Source organism: Babylonia areolata, chromosome 8, assembly GCF_041734735.1.
Source record: "Babylonia areolata isolate BAREFJ2019XMU chromosome 8, ASM4173473v1, whole genome shotgun sequence".
NCBI classification, from domain to species: domain Eukaryota; kingdom Metazoa; phylum Mollusca; class Gastropoda; order Neogastropoda; family Buccinidae; genus Babylonia; species Babylonia areolata.
This window is the reverse complement of record NC_134883.1, coordinates 18,335,247-18,360,246: the sequence shown is the minus strand read 5'-3', so window position 1 is coordinate 18,360,246 and position 25,000 is coordinate 18,335,247. Positions and strand designations below refer to the sequence as shown.

Genomic DNA, 25,000 nt, shown 5'->3' with positions numbered 1-25,000 from the left:
ACACGACCCTTTCTCTCTTAGCACTGGTCTGTCTGTCTATCTATCTATCTGTCTATCTATCTATCTATCTATCTATCTATCTGTCTGTCTGTCTGTCTGCCTGTCTATCAGCCTGTCTGTCTGTCTGTCTATCCATCAGTCTGTCTATCTATCTATCTTTATATCAGTCAGTCTGTCTGTCTATCTGTCTGCCTGTCTGTCTATCTATCAGTCTGTCTATCTATCTATCTGTCTGTCTGTCTATCTATCTGTCTGTCTGTCTATCTATCTGTTCATCTGACTGTCTACCTTTCTCTTTTTTCCTCTGTGTTTCAATATATCTTTCCCTCTCTCTCTCTATCTGTCTGTCTTGTTTGTCTGTCTCTGTCTGCCTGTCTGTCTGTCTCTGTCTGTCTGTCTTTAATTTACGTGTTGTTTGCGTTGCGTCTTACCCGGTTTATTTTTGCGTCATTTTTTTTCCCCTTTTCAAATTTATTTATTTATCTATTTTTAGTATATGTGCCCTCCTTATCAAATGGATGCAAAGATAACAAGAGTTCAACGTTCAGTGTCTTAACTTGAATTGACGATCCTGTCTGACCCACCGAGAAACGTCACAACACGTCTCTCGTTTCAAAATCCACGATGTTTCTCATTCCACAAGTTCTCAGTTCTGCAGGAATTCCAAACATATTCTCCGTCCAGGACCAACTGCCGCCAAAGGGTCTGGAACTGTATCGGGTCTCCCGTGGAAAACTACGAATAACTTGATTTCCAGTGTTACCTCAACTGTACCAGCTGTCTTCATCGGTGAAACTCTGCCGCGATAATAAACCGATATAATCAGTTTTGTCCACCGTGGTTTTACCGTTTTGAAATTGTGTGCTCGCGCGCGCGCGCGCACGCACAACACACACACACACACACACACACACACACACACACACACACACACACACACACACACACACACACACACAGCGGGAGGGAAAGACAGACAGACAGAGAAAGAGCGACAGAAAGACAGAGGCGAGACAGAGAGAGATCACCGTTTGTGTGTGTAGTAGTAGTAGTAGCAATAGTAGTAGTTTAGTAGCCAGTTCCGTTACTCAAGGAGGCGTCACAGCGTTCGGACAAATCCATATACGCTACTCCACATCTGCCAAGCAGATGCCTGACCAGCAGCGTAACCCAACGCGCTTAGACCAGGCCTTGAGGAAAGAAAAAATGGATGACATCAAATTAATGATTAGATAACGAAAAAAAAAATAACATGAATAAATAAATAAATAAATAAAACCAAACTAGAATTTCAAAAAAAAAAAAATGAAAGAAAGAAAAGCAAATGGTTAAAGAAATGAAAATGACATCAAATCAATGATTAGACAACGGGGAAAAAAATAAACAATAAAGAAAACTAAACTAAAATTTCAACAACAAAAAAGTAAATGGTTAAAGAAATAAAAATTATATATATATATATATATATATATACATACATACATACATACATAAAGAATAACAATGACAATGATAATGAATGAATAAACAAATAAGGAAATAAATGTAGATAAACACACAGACAAATAAACACACAGACATTTTCAGCAAAAAGAAATCTTCACTTTTTCCTGTCACTTCAAGCCTATTATTTTGTTTTGAAAGATTCGCTCTAATTTGTATTTTTCAGAACAGAAAACTGCATCGTTTCATAGCTGTATTACATCGTAAAATCATTGTTTCAGGTCTGTTTATTTGAAACAAAAAACATAGAATTGATGTGACCTGATAAAAAAAAAAAAGTAATAGCAATTTCATTTCACCTTTTTTCACATTATGTGACGTTGACGAGTGCCCCTGTGTGTGTGTGTGTGTGTGTGTGTGTGTGTGTGTGTGTGTGTGTGTGTGTGCGTGTGTGTGTGGTGTGTGCGTGTATGTGCGTACGTGCGTGCGCGCGCGCGCGCGCGCGTGTGTGTGTGGGTATGTGAGCGTGTATGTGGTGTGTGTGTGTGTGTGTGTGTGTGTGTGGTGCGCGCGCGCGCGCGCGCGCGTGTGTGTGTGTGTGAGTGAGCGAGCGCGCCCGTGCGCATGCATGCGAGCGCACGCGCACATTACTGGAGCTATATAGCACTATCAAACAGTTGGTTGAAATAGCTAACTGGAGAGGAGGAAGGAACAAACAAACAAACTGGGAACGAACGAACGAAATTTGATTTTACCATGGTAACGAGATCGGCATGTCTACATGCTTTTTTTTCCACCCACACTGGGGGATACCAGTAAGACACACGAAAAAAAAACACAGGAAGAACATCAGCAAAGACATATATAGATTAAAAAAATATATATAATAAAAAAAAAAAAAGCACACTGAACAACATAATAGATACCAAGAAGAAATGTACCTACAAACTACAAACGACACTACAGAATCACTTATACACATGAGCGTGTGCAAGCGTGCATATGCACACGCATGCGCACACATGCACATACATGAACGGGTATGCACACGCACGAATGCATGCACGCACGAACCTAAGAAAGAAATGTTACACATATAACAGGAAGTCAGGAAGGGTGTGAAAGCATGAGTCATGGACTGGACACACGAAAGTCCAGGAGGCATGGATAAACATTGCAATGAAATAATTATTACAGTCATGTTGATAGATCGGTTATGTTATGTTGTGTTATATGTATGTATGTACTGATTGATTGATTTATGTTTTTGGTTTTTGTTGTTGTTGTTGCTCATTTGTTGTTTGTGATTTATTTGGGAGAGACAGCCGGAGGGAGAGAGAGAGAGAGAGAGAGAGAGAGAGAGAGAGAGAGAGAGAGATGAACACTGAACTGAATGGTTTTAATGGCCAACAGCCCCTGTCATGACAACATTGTGCAAAGTACATTTCAGACAACAGAATTCAACTAGAGAGAGACAGAGAGAGGAGGGGTTGGGTCAGGGTGTATTGCGTAAATAATAACTGTGGGGTTTAGTGATGTTGATAATAACTTCACGTTACGTCTCTCTGCATTCTGCCGTTATGTATCAAATATAACCAAGCTCACAGGGGTGTGTGTGGTGGAAGGGTGGGGGAGTGGGGGTGGGGGTAGAGCAATACCTCAAAGCACCTGTCGCTTCAGTTTCAGTAGCAGCTATACGGGCTACCCTTGTGGCACTGTCCAGCTATTGCTGTGTGTCAGTGTGTCCCGTTACGACGTCCAGCGTCTTCATTAACCCATCACGTCAAAGGCAAACCCTTAAGAGCTCAGCACTGACTGACTGACTGACTGACTGACCAAGTAGCACTAACCAACCAAATAATCAACCAGCTAACGAACTGCTAACCAAATGTGCAACCGACTGACCAAGGAACTAAGGAAAGGTACACTGAGTCTGACGCGCACACAATGAAATGGTGTGTGTCCATCGAGATCGATGATGACCATCGTTGTCATCCAGCTGGGGGATGGGGGCAGGGTGGTGGTGGGGGGGGAATGCTCATGTAATCTATCTGTGAGTGCGCAGATGGCTGAATAGTCCAATCTGCGCACGAAATGTTCGCTGACAGTTGGGGCAGACAAAGACAGGCATATCATTGCCAGGGAGCTTCTTTGCCCGTGACTTTCTGGCCTGCCTCTTAACACTACAGTACATGACACAACACAGTACAGTTCCATACAATACAATTCGACAACAACAGAACAACACAAGCCAGTATAATACAATACGAAAAACAACAAAAACTAATTGTACAATACGAGACGGTATGATACAATACAAAACAATACGATATAAACAAAACACAATACGATGCTATGTTATACAGAAAATGGATCTCTTTCGCATTATTAGTCTCTTAGTCATAAGGAGGATGTGTAGACCCACTTTCGTCTGATTTTCGTGGAGGTTCCCCGGCTATTTTTAGCGAGAACCGCGCGTGCATGCGCGTCTCCGTTTACTTCTTTTTCCGGGTCACCGAAAGGCTAAAATTTCGTCGTGGAAATCGCTGTTCAGTTCTGACGAACGGATGTTTAAACATTTTTGGTGACTATTTTTGCAAGTTTATTAGAAATATTTGGTTTTATAATCACACCCATTATTTGCTTTACACGTCTGTGTTTGCTTTCATCGTTTTTCTTGTCAAATATCTGCCATTACGTATTCGAACTGATCCATTTATAAACCCTGTCCGATTGAACAAAGGCAGCGCAAACTCAGAAAAGCCAGTTATGGTGGTGGGTTGCCCATGACGTCATTTGACCTACTTCTCGCTCTGCGAACAACGAAAAGTCCACCACGAAAGCGGGCCTGCACACCCTCCCAACTGACACAAAGACACCAGTATCTCGGGAATTCTAGTGTCTATGACTGACAGTAGTGCGTTTTGCGCACTGGGTTAATTTGACTCGCAACACACCAAGGTACATAATATCATACGCCGGCGCGAGCACAGTGAAATAAAATAGGATGCGATACAGAACGACCTGATGCAATACAATGCAGTTCGATAAGATACAACACCGACAAAAAACCAAACAAACAAAAAACAACAAACAAACAAACAAAAAAACCCACCAAAAAACAAAAACAATAATAATAATAATAATAATGGTATTTATATAGAGCTGAATCTTGTGCGGAGACAAATCAAAGCGCTTTCGCACCAGTCATGCACACGCATGCACAACTCTAAAACTGTAGAAACTAAAGACAAGGAAGGGCAGGCAAGGGAGGCTGTTTTGGGAAGAGGTGGGTTTTAAGGCCAGACTTGAAAGAGCTGAGTGTGGAGACTTGACGAAGCGAAAGAGGAAGTTCATTCCAATCGCAAGGACCAGAGACAGAGAAAGAACGGCGGCCAACAGTCGAATGTTTTAATCTGGGTATGCGTAAACAGAGTGGATCCGAAGCCGATCGTAGTGAGCGAGATGGAGTGTAGAGGTGAAGGCAGCTACAGAGATAGGAAGGGGCAGTTTTGTGAATACATCTATAACATAGAGTGCTGATCTTGTACTTTATTCGGTGTGAGACAGGGAGCCTGTGGAGATGTTGCAAAAGAGGAGTGATGTGCAAAAAACAACAACAAAAAACAACACGCACACACACACACACACACACACACACACACACACACACACACACACACACACACACACACACACACACACACACACACACACACACACAAAACAAACACAACACAACATGATGTGATGCGATACAATGCTTGCAATACAATGTGACACAACAATTCCAGACATTAATATCGCTTAATTTCAGTGTTTCAAAGTCATAGACTGCTACGCGTTTTGTCCACTGGCCTAATCTGAGCAACACGCCAACAGACACTAACACACACAACTGTTGTTTCTTCGCTGACCCAAAACAACAACAATAAATTATAAAGACATTGAAAGCGACCCTCTTTCTTTCTCAACTTCCCAAAAAGGGTCTTGTCAAAAGAGCACGTAAAAGCAAACCAGTTTTAAACTGCACCCTGTGGCTCTTTAAAAAAAAAAAAAAAGAAAGAAGAAGAAGAAGAAAAATGCACGTGGTAAACGTGTGTGTGTTGACTCAGTTGCTTCTTGCATGCAGCGCCAGTCAGCAAGGATCGGGAACACTCCATCTTCATTCGTCCCTGACACCCTGACCAGGAAGACCTCAGACAGTTTCTTCGTTGCGGCAACAACCGCATCCCAGAAATGGAAATTAACGTACTCAACCCCCCACCCCCACCCCAACCCCATCTCCCCGGCGCCCCACCCCCACAACACACACCCTTTCCCCACCCTCCTCAGTTCACTCCCCACCCCGCCACCGACATCATCATCGATTGTTATACTACTACTACTACTACAACCACTAAACAGTCCTGTTAAACGGTTGGTCGTTTTTCTAGTTCGGTCAAGACGTGGTATGTTCCTCAGTTTCAGTTTCAGTTTCAGTAGCTCAAGGAGGCGTCACTGCGTTCGGACAAATCCATATACGCTACACCACATCTGCCAAGCAGATGCCTGACCAGCAGCGTAACCCAACGCACTTAGTCAGGCCTTGAGAAAAAAAAAGTGAATAAATAATAGATAAGCTTACATAAATAAATAAATAAATAAATAAATACTGAGATAATTCCTCAGCAGCAGTGGAGTTGAAGAGGGTGGCCAACAGGACCTTTTGTTCCGGGGAACAATCCAGCCAAAAGTTGACCTGTCAAAGCAAGAGCTGACAAAATCAACAACAGACATCACCAGACTGGCAGGCTTGGAGCCACTGTCCCGTCAGTACTTGCAGAAGAAGCCCGCAGACTGAGAAAGCTAGGCTACTGCACTCCCACCCCCCACCCTCCTCCTCCAACCCAACCCCCAACCTTCCGTCACCCCCTCCCCCTTCTCCTCCATCTCCACCAGCCACATGCCGTTCATTCACAAGTTCAGAGAAAAAGAAGTGGGAGAAAAAAGGTCGGCTAATAGTAATACTTTACCTCATTACAGACGGTGTCAGTGGTTGTCACTGGCCGTCATCTGATCATAGCTTCCCCAGCGAAGGGAGTCTTTTCTGGCAATGTACTGATGATATTATGTTCCGTGCTGGGATTTGCACCGTCCCGAAATATATTTCATGTAAATGAAGCAAGCAGAGGTGATACTCTGTTTGAGGCCATGTACTGCAGGTGTGAGGGCAATATCCATAGCGACTTTACGGTCGTTTTTATAGAGGGAGTTCCGATGCCTGAATGTGTGTGTGTGTGTGTGTGTGTGTGTGTGTGTGATTGATGTCTAGCCTATATCCTGTCCATACAAATTGGATATTGGAGACAGGGACAGGGACTGCAGGTAGTATACATAGAAAGATAGATAATAAGATAGAGCAGGAATGTGAACAGCTAAAATTCTACCCTTACGTGTTGCATTTTAAACGAAACGCTGTTTTTGTTGTGCAGTTTGTGTTTGTCTCCACAGTCTTCTTGAGTGATCCTCCAAATTTCGCCCTGTTGGCGTTGTTCAGGAACGCTTACAGGTGAGAGGGGGTGGGGGGAGGGGGGTTGGGGGCGGGGGGTAAGAAACAAGAGAAAGGCAGATCAGACCTCCATCGACTGAAGATCATTCAAGAAGTGCAAACTTTATGAGTGGACAGTGTGTGTGCAGAGGTGTTTTTGTTGTTGTTGTTTTGTTTTTCCAACTGACAGTCGTCTCAGAGAGAGAGAGAGAGAGAGCATGTGTGTGAGTGTGTGTGTGAGTGTGTGCGCGCGCACATGTGTATGCCAGTGTGAAGCGTCAGTTGGGGAAGGGGCGCTATTGCATGTCTCCGTGTGAAAGTCCCCTCGCTGTCCAGGTCGGTATGAACTGCAATTGAACGATTCAACCAACGTGACTCCTTTCCACTGTAGGTGCACTGCGGAAAGTAACGTGTGGACTTTTACACCAGTCTTACCGACAGACATATTTTGGCCAGTGAACTTCCATTGACGTCATGTCTGAGTTTAGATGTGTGTGTGTGTGTGCTGCGCAATGATTTGCTTTATAAAAAATAAAAATAAAAATTAAAAAGCTCTTTTTTTCAGTCAGTAGGTCAACTTGTGACTCGACAGGCGATGATGTTACGTTCTTGCGTGACAGATCCAAGTTTAGAAGAGCATTGTGTCCATGAGTGTCGTGAGAGAGTTCCCGCCAGTCATTGACAAGGCTTTCGGTTAACGACTGTGTACATGGGTTGATGAGTGAAATGCTGATGAACTCTTCATTATCAATGAGTAAGTCTTTTGTTATACGTCAGTATGGAACACCCAACTTTTGTTGCGAATCAATATTTGCGCGGGCATGGTTATTTTTTGTGTATGATATGTGCTGGTTTTTTTTGTATCACTATGATTTGTGAGGGTTCGAAGTGGTCTTCGTTTCGTTGACCGGGACGCCAGAGGGCACCCTTATATCAAGGACTATAACTCTAGAGCATCCCTACCTTTCTTTTCTTTTCTTTTTTTCTTCTTTTTCTCCTTTCCCCAAAGAACGTGTAAAAATGAGCTCAGCACACACAGAGATGGACATTTTAAGACAAAACACGGGAGGGAGAGAGAGACGATATGAGGTGGAGGGCTGGGGGCTGGGGGGTGCACGCTTGGTCCCACCGGCCTTAGGACCAACACAAAAACGCGACAGGCGAATTTTAAAACACACTACAGTTTTGTCATTTCTTGTTCTTCACTCACACACATATGTGCAAAATGAAAGCACATATAAAATGTAACACCTTTGTTTTTTGTGCACGATGACAGCAAATGCAGCGTGTTTTTTTCGGGCATAGATATCATACATCAATTCATGACTCGAGCTGAGGCCGTATTCTTTTTTCAAAGATCAATATAAAGCAGTATTAAAAAAAAAAAAAAAAATCGTGACGCCAGCTGTTCCAAGTTAACACATTATCCACCATTCACAGCATTCACGGCATTAGCTGTTTCACCACATTATCCAACACTCACGGCATTAGCTGTTTTACCACATTATACAGCATTTACGGCATTAGCTAGTTTAACACATAATTCAACATTTACGGCATTACTCGCGGCAGCTCACATTATCCAACACTTACGGCATTAGCTAGTTTAACACATTATCCAACATTCACGGCACTTAGCTGTTTTAACACATTATCCAACATTCACGGCACTTAGCTGTTTTAACACATTATCCGACATTTACGGCAATAGCTGTTTTCACACATTATCCAACACTCACGGCATTAGTTGTTTTAACACATTATCCAACATTCACGGCATTAGCTGCCGTTTTAACACGTTATCCAACATTCACGGCATTAGCTGTTTTAACACGTTATCCAACATTCACGGCATTAGCTGTTTTAACACATTATCCAACATTCAGGTATCTGTTAGCTGTTTTAACACATTAAGCAACATCAAGTTCTCAGCATTAGCGGCTTTAACATATAATCTAACATTCACGGCAGTAACTGCTTTAACACATTATCCAACATTTTCGGTATTACTGTAGCTATTTTACCACGTAATCAAACATTTACGGCATTAGCGCTCTGTTTTAACAAACAACAGCAAGAACAGACACATACCCGTCACGTGTAATGTCTTAGTCATAGTGGGTGAAAAGTGTGAGGCAGAAGCCGAAGTGGTGACCCATATAACATACTGATAACGTTCTAACTAAAGACTCAGTTAAGGTGATTCTAAGTCCGTGCTTTTAGTCTCGCACTGGTTAGATCCCCTTTCCCCCCAACCCCTGTTACGTGTGACATGAATACTTGGTATGACACAATTACCTTTTGTGAGTGGTATTCTTGGAGGACTTTGTTTGCTTGCATAACTATAACTTTGCATGACGTGACGTTGGCATGCTGGTGAGCCACGCCTGAATGTAAAATTTACGAAGACACTTTTTCGTGTGTAGTAGTTGTAGTAGTAGTCTTCAGTTTAATGTCTTCCACTTTAAGTGATATTAGACGAGGAGGGGGAGGGGGGGGGGGGGGGGGGGGGGGGGGGGGGGTGCGGGAGGGTGGAGGGCGGGGCGTGGTGGAGGGAACGGTATTGGGCAGAGGGTGAAAAATGGTGTGTGTGATGTGTGTGTGTGTGTTTGTGTGTGTATGTGTGTGTGTGTGTGTGTGGTGGGGAAAGATACAGAGCATTGGAAAAAATAAAGCATTAAAACGGGAGACATAGGCACAATATAGAAGGAAACGCTAACATCAAACAACTGTAACAACTATAACAAATGTCCAATTGGACTATGCAGCAAACCTTCTGCAATAGCAGATAGCATCTTGAAATTGTCAAAAATACGTTCAAAAGAATTTTCCGAGAAGTTTGGTAAAAACGATTTCAGACTCTGACATTCAAAGAATATGTGTTTTCTATAAATAGATTCTCCACATATGCATTTAACATCTCTGCTGAACTTTGTTATAAAAGCGTTCAGCTTTATCCTGTTTGATAATGCCCGAATTTGCCTTAATCTGAATAAATTACTGAATGTATTTGATTGATTGATAGATTCCGGTTGTTGAATATTATTTATACTTTTATTTAAAACTTTGCCATTTTGCTGGTATACTCCCCTGACTTTGCTCCATGATGCTTTTTTCTAGTAAGCGGTACCCCTCTTGTACAGACAAAGGTACATAAAGGTATGTGGTTCCCTGTTGGTGTTTTGCACCTTTTCTTGCAGCCCTGTCAGCCCATTCATTATATAGGAGACCAAGGTGAGAACTGAGGAACCCAACAAAAAGTTATACGTATTCTTCTCAAATTCATAAGATGTACAATGTGACTTATTTCTATTATTATTTTGGACTTGTTCTTACAATTTGATGAGTTTAAAGCGTATAGTACAGATTTTGAATCAACACAAAATAAGACTTGTGGAAGGCAAACTGGAAACTCAAGAATATAATTTAAAGCCATAAGAACAGCGATAAGTTCAGCTGTGAATATTGACCGATCTTTACCAATATGGTATGATCGTTCAGTTTTCAGTTTTGGTATAACGAAAGCTGAACCTGCTTGGCCATTGTCTAGGAGTGAGCGGCCGTCTGTGTAAATACGTAAGTGGTCACGGTATCGATTCTGAAGGTGTAATCGGACTTCTGTTGCCATGATATTTGGATTTTCTTTTTTTGCAATGTCAGTATGATTGATATCAAACTGTGCTTTACTCATCTCCCAAATGGGGCATGGACTTACTGTTTTCTGCGTGTCTACATTATCTGGATTAATTTTGGACTCAGTTTTGGAAAAGGTTTGACACAAACGTGCCAATTGGTGTTAGATAAGATATCGTTTTAGCTCTTTTTGGGAAGTTGTTTTCAGATGTAATTCTTACTTCCTCCGATGTAAAATTTTCAGTGTAAAATTTGTTCGTGTGTGTGTGCATCAGTGTACGTGTGTGTGTGTGTGTGTGTGTGTGTGTGTGTGTGTGTGTGTGTGTGTGTGTGTGCCGGTGTGTCAGTGTGTGTGTGTGTGTGTGTGTGTGTGTGTGTGTGTGAGGAAAATAGGGATGGGGGTGGACTGATGGGTGTGTGGGGATGTATGAGAATGTTCGTTTATATGAGAATATTTATTTATTCATTTATTTATTCATTGATCTTATTCTCCCTGTTTAATACAAGAATCTTTTTTTTCTTTTTGTTTCATCTATCAGTCCGGTTGTCTCCTTGTGTGCATCGCTGTTGTCTAGGCCACCGATTTAAACAAACCTCGTACAGGCCCCCATACCCATAGAAAACAAAACAATCCCTAACAGGGCCTCTCCAAACCTCACGCGTGACGTTATGCGCGCGCGCTGTGTGTTCTGTGTGGCCGTTCTGTCATGTGACCATGACACTAAAGGTTACGGAAAGTAAGTTCCCAGATAGCGTCTGCTGTTGGTGTGCGATGCGAGCAGCAGTCTAAAGAGACTGGGACAGAATAAAGTTCCGTTTGCAGACAATCTTTCAACCTGTGAAGAAGAAGGAGAAAAAAGAATCGACGTGCATGCATACTTGCGGAGGTTTTGTGTGTGTGTGGTGATGTCAGCTGGAAAGTTTGGAGGGCTGTAGCTGATCGAGCCGTCTTGTCTTCGAAGCTAGCAGTGGGCAACGGACAGTCAGCCAGTGCTTTCCGTGGCCTACACATGCGTGGCGAGTCGACTGTGTTTGGGATTTGTGCCAAGAAGCTCGAGAGAGTACACAACTGGGCCTACCACTAACACCAGGTAGGTGTGTGTTCTGTGGACAGTCTGGCCACGATGGTTACCACGATTGCCTCTTTCTTACTCATGCATTAGATTTGTTTGGCAGAAAGAGAGTCGCGCGTGTGCACTTGAAACAGCATTGTTTTCTCCTGATCTTGTTTCTAGACACACGATCGTCTTGTCGGCGGCGTCTGCTAAAAGCAGACGACTCTTTTACATTTTCAGGTCGACGAAACGTACCGAAAAAAAAACCCCAAACAAAAAACAAACAAACAAACAAACAACAACAGACAACTATAACCAGTGACAGTTGTCGATCTTTAAATTGCGTAGCGTCTTACAAGAGCAGAAGATGGTACTTTTAGTTGGCATAGATATACTCTGTTGGTTGGCTACTGTTTTGAATTGTTTGTGACCAGGGTCAGGAAATGGGTGTGTGCGTTATTTAACATTTTCAAGGCCGCGATGTTTCTCTTCGTGGAAAAAATAAGTGCAGGGAGTTTTGGGGTGGATGGGGTTAGGAGATGGAGAGGGAGTGTCAGGAAGAGAGGGAGTACCGATTACAGTACACCGGCAGGATTAAAATACATTTGGAAAGAAATAAGTAAAAACAAACAAGCAATTAAGCAACCAACTGTTGAACTGCTGCACCCCCCCCTCTCTCTCTCTCTTACACACACACACATTTCGTTTCACAAATTATATTTTCTTCATTTCACTGTTGTTCACTAACTTGTTGGGAGGGTCTGGGTGGTATTGGTGATTATCAGGATAAAAACAAGCGTTGGGGTTGAGGTCAGATTTTTTTCTTTGTTTTTTGCTTGGGATCATGCAAACAATGAACTGGAGTTAATATTATATCGAGCAATCTTAAGTTTTATGGCTGAAAGGGATTTTTTTTAAAAAGGTAAAAAAAAAAGCGAAAACAAAAAAGAAAAAGACACCCCCCCAAAAACAACAACAACAACAACAACAAACAAAACAACAACAAAAACCCACCCCAAACAACAACAAGGAAAACAAAAAAACAACAAGAAAACAACAACAAAAAACCCACCCATCCCCCCAAAAAGGAGAATAAGGCCAAACTCATTTTGGGGAAAAAACAACAACATGGTGTTTGCTGTATCATTTTCCTGCTGATTAACAACATAAACCTAATCAGGCTAATGTGGTTCAGAAATAATGTTGCAACAGAAGCCCAGAAAAAGGTACATGGTAAAGGGGGAGGGAGGGAAAACACTGTTTGACTCCACTATTGGACACTCTCATTACTAATTGAAAAATTTTAAAGTGTAACGACATAAAATTAATTATAATTTCTGCACTATTGTGAAATGGCTTACTCATATGGGTATTTGCAATACTCTCTCTTCTACCAAGCTTTGTATAACAAGGGAAAACTTCGCGATAGGCTGCCCCTGAGTGAGGATCGCCGCTCACGCGGTGCTGGTGGCCAGAGTGACCAATGTCCAGCCTGTGTCATTGGGTGTCCGACCTCCCAGCATGCATCGCAGCCCTGTATTGAGCCTACATTGTAGGTTTTGGCGCTTTTTGTAATCTCACAGCTTGGAGAGCACTGTACATGAAATTTATGTCCTATTGTTCATCCCCCATCACCTCTCTCTCTCTCTCTCTCTCTGTCTCTCCTTCTCTCTCTCTGTGCTTGTTTCATTGACTGAGTTGTACTGTGTTCATGTGTAGTCTTTCACTTGGGGCTGGGACCAAGAAATTAATGTGAGTAAACAATTCCATTCCTCTGTCCAGTCTGTCAATCTGTCTGACTGTGAGTTCTCACAGTACAACTTTCTCACTCTTACTGATTTCTTGGGTCTCCCTCTCTAAACGAAAACCCTCTTTCACCAGTTTCAGTCTATTTGATCCCCAACATCCCATGCAGAGTTTCCATCACTTTGTGGATGACATGATTTTGTCAGTCATTGAATCAAGAGATTTTGATGTCCTTTTTCATGCCAGTCATATGTGGGTACATGTGTATACATGTAAACGTGGTACATCAGTTACAATCTACAGTTATAGAATTATACACACACGCGCTCATGCACGCATGCACGCACGCACACACACACACACACACACACACACACACACACACACTTGTCACAGTCAAAAGTATGAAATTCAGTGAATGAACACACAGATAACAAATACACAAAATAAAATTTATCATTAAAAGTAGTTACTGTAATAAAGTGTAAATTTCTGTGTGTCATGAATTCATACACTTGATAACCTTGAATGCACAAACTTTCATGCTCTTTCATACACACACATACATACACACACACACACACACACACATGAATACACTTGATAATCTTGTATGCACAAACTTTCATGCTCCTTCACACACACACACACACACACACACACAAACACACGCATGCATGCACGCACACACACACACACACACACACACACACACACACACACACACACAGAGTGATGACAGAGTGACCACACACATGACACGTGCGCATACACGAGTGCTACAACGCTCACCATAGAATTCTGGCTATCAGTGACACAGACTCAGATACTGAGATAGCAGGTTTTATCTGTGCCATTGTGGTGGTACAAATGACTATCAAGAAAAAAAAAAAGCGAAATGTGAAGATAGCATAGCTTATATCAGCTGCTTTTACTTCTTTGTTTCTGCTTGTGATCTTGATGTTGGACGTTTACTATTAGTCATTCATTATAATCTCAATTATCAACTGTGGAGAGCTGTGTGAAATTACGCTTTATCTCACTTGGTCTTGTTATAATAATCTCCATGTGATACTGATAGTGATACTGATAGTGTGTTTTGACTTCATAAACATCTTGTTGCCGCCACCTTGTTGTCCAGTTTTGCTAAACCTGTCCTGTCTTCAAAGCATAGCTTAAGACCAAGATGGATTTTATTCACAGCAGATGATAATTTTGAATATTATCTTGTGCCCCACATATGTGCAATTTCTTGAAAATAATTTCAAGATACACTGTAAACTTGTAAGGGAACAAATGGTGTGTGAATGCACAGTGGGTAGTGTTTTACTTCCAGAACAATTCGAAATGTGTGTAGAAACATATGCATTTTGGTTATTGTTTATTTGTTATTATTACTAATATTATAAAATATTGATTAGCACAAGCAGGTAAAATGTGATTGAATTCTCAAGAAAGTTATCTTGAGCACACATTCGCGGGAGAACTTTTTTTTAGCCACCTAAAAAAACAACAACAAAAAACAACAACAAAAAGAAACCACACACAAAAAGAAAACCAAAAACCCCACAACCAGCCAGCCACAGTCACCACCAGCAGTATCAGCAAAACACAATGAACTGATTGAAACTGTTGTATGTTGTTCTAGAACAAATGATGCCTTCATATCATGGCTGAACATAGCAAGCACTTGTTGAAGTTGTTGAGGCCACTTGAATCAGAACTCAAAGTAAGCTACTATAGTAAGCAAGGTACAGTGCTGGCGTTTCATAAAAAAAAAAGAGAATTTATGAAAAATTCAGAGTTGTCTGAAATGCGCTTGCCTTTTGTAGCAACCAAAATTCCCATACAATTATTGATTGTAATCAAGGAAATTTGAGTTGTTACTATTGTCTTACATCCTTTTTCAGAAATAAGGTATTGTGTAAGTGTTCTTTTTTGTGAACAAAGTCAGTTTCAAAGTGACCAAAGTGTTTAATCCTCCAGAGTAAAGTGCATAAGTCATTGATTGAATAAGAGAGAGAGAGAGGGAGGGTGAGTGTGTGTGTGTGTGTGTGTGCTCATGTATGTATCATTTTTTTGTATGCATACATGTTTGGGCACATACAATGCATATTTAGTGTGTGTGTGTGTGTGTGTGTGTGTGTGTGTGTGTGTGTGTGCATGTGTGTGTATGTTCATATAAGGGTGTTTGTAGCAGCTGTAAATGGCAGAGAAACTTAACTGTGTGACAGAGAGTAATAGGATACTTTATAACCAGTTCATCACTGAATTTGGGTCACAGGTGAAAAGCACAGTAACCTCAAACTTTCCTATGGTGTATGTGTTAACTTAGCATGGAAGTTTCCTTGTGAGGTCATCTTGAAAATTATTGTTTTTTGTTTGTGAAGAATTTGTTAATTGTGTACAATTTGCATTCATGTATATGCCATAAACTTATTAGTTGATGAAGGTGAACTTAACCATAGTGCCAGATTATCATACTTATTGCAAAAGGGTCTTACAGAACACATCTGACTAGATTTTATTTGATAGTTGTAAGCAGATCCAGATCAATACACACTTGGAATTCATAAACTGTTGCTATATTTTTGTGTGTGTGACTAATTCTGGACAGTATTTCGTTTGGCATGATACTGTATGGGCACCAGTTTCATGGCAGTGTTTTCAATGGGGGAATAGTCAGCCACATCTGAATTTGACATTGATGGGGGGGGGGGGCTGAGTGGGGGGGGGGGAGTGACAAAGGGGTGGAGTGGAGTGGTTGTAGAGCTGGCAGGGAATGAGGGAGGGAGAGTTGGGAAGTAGACTTGCCAAGACTGGAAAACATGACACTTTGGAAAGGACTACCCGTATATGAAGGGCTTAAGGCTCCTTGGGTGTCACTTTGGAGGCGATGACAGGAGCCACAATTTCATGGGGGAGGGGCGGAGCAGGCTGTCATTGGGGGAAGGGGGGGGGGGGGGGGCAAGATCTCAGAAGAGAATGATTTCATTGATTTGATTCCAGAAAGTAGCGAAGCTGTGTGAAGACATTGAGATTGTGGGACGGAAATGAAGATGAGAGTCTTGGGATGAAGAACAGGAAGCGTATAGACCTGGGAGGTGGGGTGGGATGGATGGGGGGATTTCACAGGTCAGCATGTGCGGACCTGTTATTACCTGAACCCCTTTCATGTGCACATGCAAGCAAAAGGTCATGTCAGTGTTTGGTGGATTATGGAAACACGAAAATATTCAGCATGCATCAACCATGACAGAGTCATCAGCAAGTCAGTGTTGGTCGTATACTAAAAGAAGAAAGAAGAAGAAAAGATGACACATTCACTTATTTTACATAAGCTGTTCTTAGCGTTTGGCTGTGGTTGGATCAGTGCAAGAGGGTTAATCTCCAACTGGCCAGGCTGGTCAAAGCTTTCTGTTTTTCCATGGCATCCATTTCTCTGGCATCTATCTCAGTCCACGGAGTATTACAAAAAGAGGGAAGCCTCTGTGGAAAGGCTATTTACATGCATGGGGTGTAAGGGAGGCTCAGAGTCCTGACAGCCAATGGCAGGGTGCCAGAGCTGACCAAGGTCCATCCCCAGCATCCCTCATCAGCAGGGCACTGCCAGGAGAGTTTTGTGGTTATAGTTATACAGGTTTGGTAGAAGCAACAGGACTGCAAATACCCAGTGGTGTAAGTCATTGAAGAATAGTAGAAAAATTCTCAATTTCATTCTTCCTTTCTGATGTTTCTCTCTTACATGTATGCACACACACACTCTCTCACATAAACACTTGTGCACTGTTCTCGCACACATGTGCGCGCACACACACACACACACACACACACACACACACACACATTTTGTATTTTATGGTGCATGTGTCGCACTTATGAAAGCCACAATACATTTCTTCTTCATCTTTCTTCTTCTCATTTGTCAGATGGACAACAATACATGATTTAAAAACACATCTTGGGAGCAGGCCTGGCATTGACAGCCCCCTTTTATCTCGGTGCTTAGAGTCAGAGCAGCTGGAACTTATCAGCCTGTTTCAGTGTTTGTGGAAGAATGGTGTAAATTGTCACTTTTGGTGATTCCATCAGTTTCTTATCTTGGGGGGACAGGGAGAAAGGGGAGAGTTCAGAGCATTATATATATATTTTTTTAACACCTTGACCCTTGAAAAACGGAGCATGGTTGCCTACATGGTGGGGGTAAAATTGGTCATACATATAAAAGCCCACCTGTGTACACGTATGCTAGTGAACATGGGAGTTGCAGCTCACGAATGACGACGAAGAAGGAGAATAACACCTTGAAACTGAATGGTGATAGCTATTTTATTTATTGCACAAGGCGTGTGTTGTTGTTAATGCCATTGGTTTAAAAAAAAAATTTATGTTCACAACAGAGTTGTTCAGTATGTCTGTGGATACGATATATATATATATATATATATATATAGCAGTAACAGCGATAGCAGTCGTAATTATCTGAAGCCGCCTTTGTGAACATGACCTCATTACTTTCTACTTAAATGCAATATTGTCACCATCATGACATTATAGAATACAATAATGTTTCAGGACTAATGCTTTGGTCAATATATACTATAGGAAAAGTTCGTTTCTGTCAAAATCAGTTTCCACATTAGATTTAAATCATGTAAGCTAGCACAAGCTTTTTTTTTTTTTTTTTTTGTGTGTGTGTGTGTGTGTGTGTGTGTGTTTACAGTTGTATAGTTTCATATCTGTATGAATTTTTTTAAGAATACGATTTGTGCTTTACTGATTGGTTTTTTTTTTTTTACACATTTTCTTCGTTCTACATTTCGCTGTTAAAAATATTGTCAAAGTAAAATTGAGATCAGTTTTTTCTGTTTTAAATGATTTTGTATTAACTTTAAGAATTGAATATTCTTTGATAACTTGTACAGGTGTAATTGTTTCCAATTCTACCCAGGGAAAGAAAAAAAAAAGGGGTGAGGTAAGGGGAGTGGACGTCAGATAAGATGAATCATGACAAAAGAAGCACAGGTACAAAATTGATTTTCTACTGTATCCTTTTTTTTTCTTGACAGCATACACAAACTATACATTGCCATCAACAATAAGATTCAAGTGCTTGATCAGTTAACTACAGTGCTGAAACGAAAAATTGCCAGCCCTCTTTTTTCTTTAAGCTGTAGCACTCACTACTGTAGTGTAAATCTCGTTTATTAACATTTATAAAAGTTTAATTCAAAACTGTCCCATACATAACAAGAACAAATTTACAGATCTGTCATTTCTTTAAAAAAATATCGACTCCAAACCGGAATCTTCCACTGAACCGGAATTAAAAATGTTTCACCGTGACCTTCGTGAAGAACACGATCGAGGGTCATGGTTTCACACTCAAAAATCGGTGAGACACAACACACCTACACACCCAGCCACCCACTGGTACACACAATCACATACACACGCACGCACGCACGTAGACACAAACACACACATCATCATCATGAAAAACACACATGCGCGCGCGCGCGTCTCGAGCGCGGATTACATTGGATCGGGCGAAGCTTGCGAACGTTCAAGCTCTCTCGAGAACGCTGCTGAACTATTCAAGGTCGACCGGTCATTCAACTTCGACCCTTTTTTTTTTTTCTTTTCCCCAGAGCTGGGGCGGGGTTGAGTGCAAATGTGGCGCGCGCGCGGTCATGGCGACACGTAGCTCACTGCAAGGCTACGAGCTCTTAGAACTTCATTCCCAGATCACTCTCCCCTCTTTCCCTCTATCCTACTTTTTCGCCCTCCTTTTCCATAAAGTTCTTTTTGCAACACCACTCTTCCCACCAACATCGTCCCTCCCTTTCTCCTCTCCCGCGTGATCCCCAGCTTGCAGCAGTCACGCAATAAGCCCAGATACAAGATCTATCAATGGCGACTTTTCCCATGACGGCGTGTGGTTGTTTTCAGTAAAAACATCCGTGTGGGTAACACGAGGCGGTTTGGGGGTATGAAGTGCACAACTGAAGAGAGGGCATTAGACAGGGGGGGGGGGAGGGCTTGTGTGGGGGGAAGGTGTGAAGGAGAGGAGAGTTTGGGGAGAGAGTGCGAAACGGAAGCAGAAATTTAATGTGTTAATTTGTCTTGATTGGTGTCAGTGTAAATTGAGCGTTTGCAGAACACACACGCACACACACACACACACACACACACAGAGGTTTATTTAAAATGGTGAGCCCTTGCTAAGGAAAGGAACATGTATTTGAAAAGCTGTTGATACCGTGGAAATTACGGCCCAGACAGGATGGAGGTTCTGGCAAAGGAGGGCGGGGTGGAGGGGGGGGAGGGGTGGTGGTGGAAGAAACAAAACTTTTGTTGGATGTTTATTGATTAAAAAAAACAAAACAAAAAGAAAAACAAAACAAAACAAAACAAAAAACAAAAACCAAAAAACCAAAAAATAAAACCACACACACAAGAAAAAGAAAAAAGCACATGGAATGCACTGAAGCAAAGAACAGGCTGAGGAGGGAGGGGAATAAAGTAAACACAGTAGAAATTGCATCACTGAACAGCAGGAATGTTTCTACAATTACATGGCTATAAATGGAACGGGGGGAAAAAATACAATTCTGCTGAGAGGTATGTTTAAATTTAAAACAGGTTATTTCGGGGAAAGTTGTTGTGACTAAAAGGGGAAAGGGAAGATATCTGGTGGTGCACTGTGTGTGTGTGTGTGTGTGTGTGTGTGTGTGTGCGCCTCTGTGTGTGTGCGCCTCTGTGTGTGTGTGTGTGTGTGTGCCTCTGTGTGTGTGTGTGTGTGTGTGTGTGTGTGTGTGTTTGCTTTTAAGAAAAGAATGGTTGCATGCATCCTCAAATGGTTATGGAACTTTACATCTTGTATGAATTCATCCCCCTCCCTCTCTCTCACTCTGTCTCTCATTGTTTCCACCCCTGTCTCTCATTTCTGTGTCTATCAGTTGGCATGTTTCTCTACCCTTCTCTTTTCTTTCTTTTGTTTCCTTTCTTTTTCTTTCTATCTGCACAACTTAAAAAAAAAAATCTATGTTTTCTTTATCTGTGAAAATAGTTGTTTATTCATGTGTTCATTTAGCGAGTCGTTTGATTTTGATGTATTTGGAATATAACATCACCAGCTTGTATGCATAAACATGTATATATATGTATTTGTACTTGTAGACTATAAAAACCAAGAAGCCAGCCAACCTGATCTTGATTGCAACATGGCTGGATTGCTATATTTTTCTGACAGTCATGCTCTGTAAGGATGTAATTTTGCAAAATAATATGACTCACAACTTACAGCTATTTGGGAAGAAAGAATAAAGTTGAAAAAATAAAGGTACATGTATTCCTTTGAAAGAAAAAAAAAACCAGAACGACAGAAAGGTTTAGTTTTTCGTCATGGGGTTGTATTGATTAATTACGTCTGACCTTTTACTTTTGGAAAGGAATTGTCTGAAGGGGAAATTTCTGGGTTTTTCCACTGTACCCATTATTATTATTATTTTTTTTTCATGTAGAATGTTTTCTTTTTTTATCTGTGCAAGCTGATAGGAGTTGAACACATTTGCCCAATTGAGGGTGTGTGTCTGTGTGGATGCCAAAATGATTGTACATGTTGGATGCTAAAAAAAAAAAACCCACAGAAAACCCACGAAGAAAACAAACAAAAAACCAAGAACAATTCTCTTTGTTTATTTGGATTTTTCTTTCTTTTTGTTTGTTGTTTCCAGCCAAAGGAAACGTTCAAGGAAGAAGGTGGCAGTATGGTTAAGACGTTCATCTGCGAATACAGTCTGTGAGGGTCTGTGTTCAAATCCTGCTCTCACCCTTTCTCCTAAGTTTGACTGGAAAATCAAACTCGGCATAATTTTAGTCGTTTGGATGAGACAATAAACCGAGGTCCCATGCGTAGCTTGCACTTGGAGCACTGAAAAAGAACCCATGGCAACAAGACTGTTGTCCTCTGGCAAAATTCTGTAGAAGAAATCCTCTCGGATAGGTACACAAATATATATGTGCATCCACTCAAGGCCTGACTAAGCATGTTTGGTTATGCTGCTGGTTAAGCATCTGCTTAGCAGATGTGGTGCAGCTTATAAGTTATATATTATATATTTGTATGGATTTGCCCGAATGCAGTGACATCTTCTTCAGAGACTGAAACTGAAACATTGTTTATTTCCCTTGTAGTATATATATATATAATGAGCGGGAGTTTTATTTGAGTACTTTGTTCCTGATGTTTTAAAAGGAATACCAGAGGTTACTATAGATACCAATATTTGTGAGGGAGTGAATAGACTGTGCTCTTTTACTTTTGGAGAAATGAAGATTTAATTTTAACTGCAGCATTTTGAATTCTGAACTTTTGTAACTTCTGAAGATGTACTTTGCTATCAGTGCAAGTTTAATTTGTTCTTCAAAGGGTAACGCTCTGTGTGTGTGTGTGTGTGTGTGTGTGCGCATGCGTGAGAGAGGGAGTCAGAACTGTATCAGTTGTTTTCAATGTTTGTTTCCGTTCCCCAAAAGGGGTTAGACTTTAGAGGAAATTAACTCTAGAACCATGAGTCTCAGATGTTGAGTTTGATATGGGGTGAGGCTGAAGGAAAGAGAAGCCATTGACAGAGGGTAGGGAGAACCAGCTGCAGGTTCACAAAGCGGGGCGTTGGGAAGGGAGGGGGTGGGGGAAGATGTGATGAGGTGGGTGGGGTGTGTGGATGTCAGTATCCTATACACCACAGATAACCTTTGATTCTTTTGTCTCATCCTCATTTTTTTTGCCAACCCCAGTCTAACTTCTCAATAACAGGCTGAACAATACGTAACTGGAAAGGTATTGCATGACATGTATTGATGTGCAAAGCGTCTGACCTTAAACGTTAAATGGCATAATAAACTTGATACGGCATCTTAAAAAAGCTGATGAGATAAAGATGCTGCACTTTTTTGATGCAAAATGAAACTTATAGCCGTTTTGTCTGGACATAACATTAACAGAGCCTATTCTGGTCTGTAAGAGTTAGAAACACCTGCAGTCAGGTGCACACACACACACACACACACACACACACAAACACAAACACACACACACAAACACACACACATACACAGATACATACATACATACACACACACACACAAACCCATGCATGCACATACACCTGCAAAGCACAGTTAATTTGTCCCGGTCAACTGTATCCTGATACTGACTGAGTAATAAAAGCAGCATGGGATGTAAAGTGTGTATTGTTTTGCCCATCTATACAAATAGTGAAATACATAACACATTTGTTGTATCTTGTGTTGTTGATAAATAAAATGAAACTATCGGGGTTTTATTTCTGTTCATTTATTTTCATTGTTCAAACAGGAAGTGAAAATGAAGGAATAGTAGTAGGAATCTCTGTCTCTTTCTCCAATTTTCCTCTTTTACTCTCTGTTCCTCTGTCTCTGTCTCTCCCCACCACCCCCCACACACTCTCTCTCTCCCTGCCTTCATCTGTCTCTGTCTCCCCGTCTCTCTCTGTGCCTTCATCTATCTCTGTCTCCCTCTCTCTTTCTCTCTCTCTCCCTGCCTTCATCTATCTCTGTCTCCACCTCTCTCTGTGTGCCTTCATCTATCTCCCTCTCTCTCTTTCTCTCTCTCTCCCTACCTTCATCTGTTTCTGTCTCCTTCTCTCTCTCCCTCTGTGCCTTCATCTCTGTCTCTGTCTTAATTTCTCTCTCCTCTCTCCCTCTCTCTGTATCTCTGTGCCTTCGTCTGTCTCTGTCACCTCCCCACCTCTCTCCCTGTTTCTATTTACCCATCTCTCTGTTTCCATCTCCTCTTACTCTACCCCGTCCTCACTCACTCTCCAGTCCAACTCTCTCGGTCAGGATCACTCTCACTCTCTTTCTGTTATAAATAATTGTGTGTGTATAATTATGTGTGTGACTGTGTTTTGGTGTTTTATCATGTGCATGTGTATTTGTATACTGTGTGTGTGTGCGTGTGTGTGTGTGCGCGCGTGCATGTATGTGTGCCTTAAGTTGTGTGTGTATGTATCCGTGTATATGTGTATGTGTGTGTGTGTGTGCATATGTGCCTTAAGTTGTGTGTGTGTGTGTGTGTGTGTGTGTGTGTGTGTATTTTTCTCTTTCACATTTTTAACCATTTGTATGTGTGTGTGTGTGTGTGTGTGTGTGTGTGTTTACAGTGTGTAGTGTGTTGACAGTGGAGCTGAAAAGCTTTGGATGACGCAACCCCCACTTTGGGCTGGTTATAAAACAGTCATGTCAGGCCGCTGTTTCCAAAAGGGTGACACAACAAAACGCTGCACTGTTGAAAAAGACTGGTATGCGCAGTGCACTTTAAGCCAGAAATGGGAGCAGACATTTAAATACTTGTTAGGAAGCCTGGCAGTTGAGTTGCTGCATGGCCCCGGCCTCACCTATTGGCTGGTAAATGGGTTATCTGCATTTTGTGTATGGGGGTCGTGTTCTTTGGATTGTGGCTTTTTGTTTTTACATATATATATAAGAGAGAATGGAGTGTGATCAAATCTTCCCTCCCCCTCCTTCTTTTTTTCTTTTTTTATATTAAGAGGTACAGAGGTGAAGTCTGCATATATATCCACATGGCAATGGCTTTTCAGATGAACATTTATGATGAGAGCCAGCGAGCGAGAGTGAGGATCAATCCGATCTTTTTGAATGATGTGTTCAGAGCAAATTTCTGAATGTGTCAGAAACTGTCCAGCTGTCTATAGACGTTTTGGAAAAAACAAACTTATGCAAAGGTATTTGAATTGAATTAAAACAGGTTAGATTAATTGAAATAAACAATTTGATAAACACTAATAACAATGATCATAATAAATACAAATTTATATAATTATATTTAAATTCATGATTGAATTATTGAATATATTGTAATTGTTAGGCTGTCGTTTTAAATTCAGCGCGGCATTTTGGTGACATGACCACCAATCGTTTTAAGTGATGACAAAGCGAGGTGTTCTGGTGGTGAGGTGGGGAGGCGTGAGAGAAGGAGGGAGGAAGAAAAAGTAGGGAGCTAGGTGTTGAGATGAAGAAGAGAGACAAGATGATGAAGAATCTTGGAAGGCAGCTGTCGAGGGAGGAAGGGAGAGAGAGAGAGAGAGGAAGAAGAGAGACAAGATGAAGAAGAATCTTGGAAGGGAGCTGTTGAGTGAGGAAGGGAGAGAGAGAGAGAGGAAGAAGAGAGACAAGATGATGAAGAATCTTGGAAGGGAGCTGTTGAGTGAGGAAGGGAGAGAGAGAGAGAGAGAGAGAGAGAGAGGAAGAAGAGAGACAAGATGAAGAAGAATCTTGGAAGGGAGCTGTCGAGGGAGGAAGGGAGAGAGAGAGAAAGGAAGAAGAGAGACAAGATGAAGAAGAATCTTGGAAGGGAGCTGTTGAGGGAAGAAGTGAGAGAGAGAGAGAGAGAGAGAGGAAGAAGAGAGACAAGATGAAGAAGAATCTTGGAAGGGAGCTGTTGAGTGAGGAAGGGAGAGAGAGAGAGAGGAAGAAGAGAGACAAGATGATGAAGAATCTTGGAAGGGAGCTGTCGAGGGAGGAAGGGAGA

The 25,000-nt window shown here is 41.6% G+C and overlaps 1 protein-coding gene across 1 annotated transcript in view; it reads left to right on the top strand.

Moving 5' to 3' along the window:
• The first annotated feature begins 11,379 nt into the window (after positions 1 to 11,379).
• The window catches only part of LOC143284606 (ecdysone-induced protein 78C-like), a 125,757-nt gene continuing 112,136 nt past the window's right edge, over positions 11,380 to 25,000 (top strand). Inside the window, exon 1 of the mRNA XM_076591438.1 lies at positions 11,380 to 11,697. The gene's annotated coding sequence lies outside the window, so the exon portion shown is untranslated. The remainder of the gene's footprint in view (positions 11,698 to 25,000) is intronic.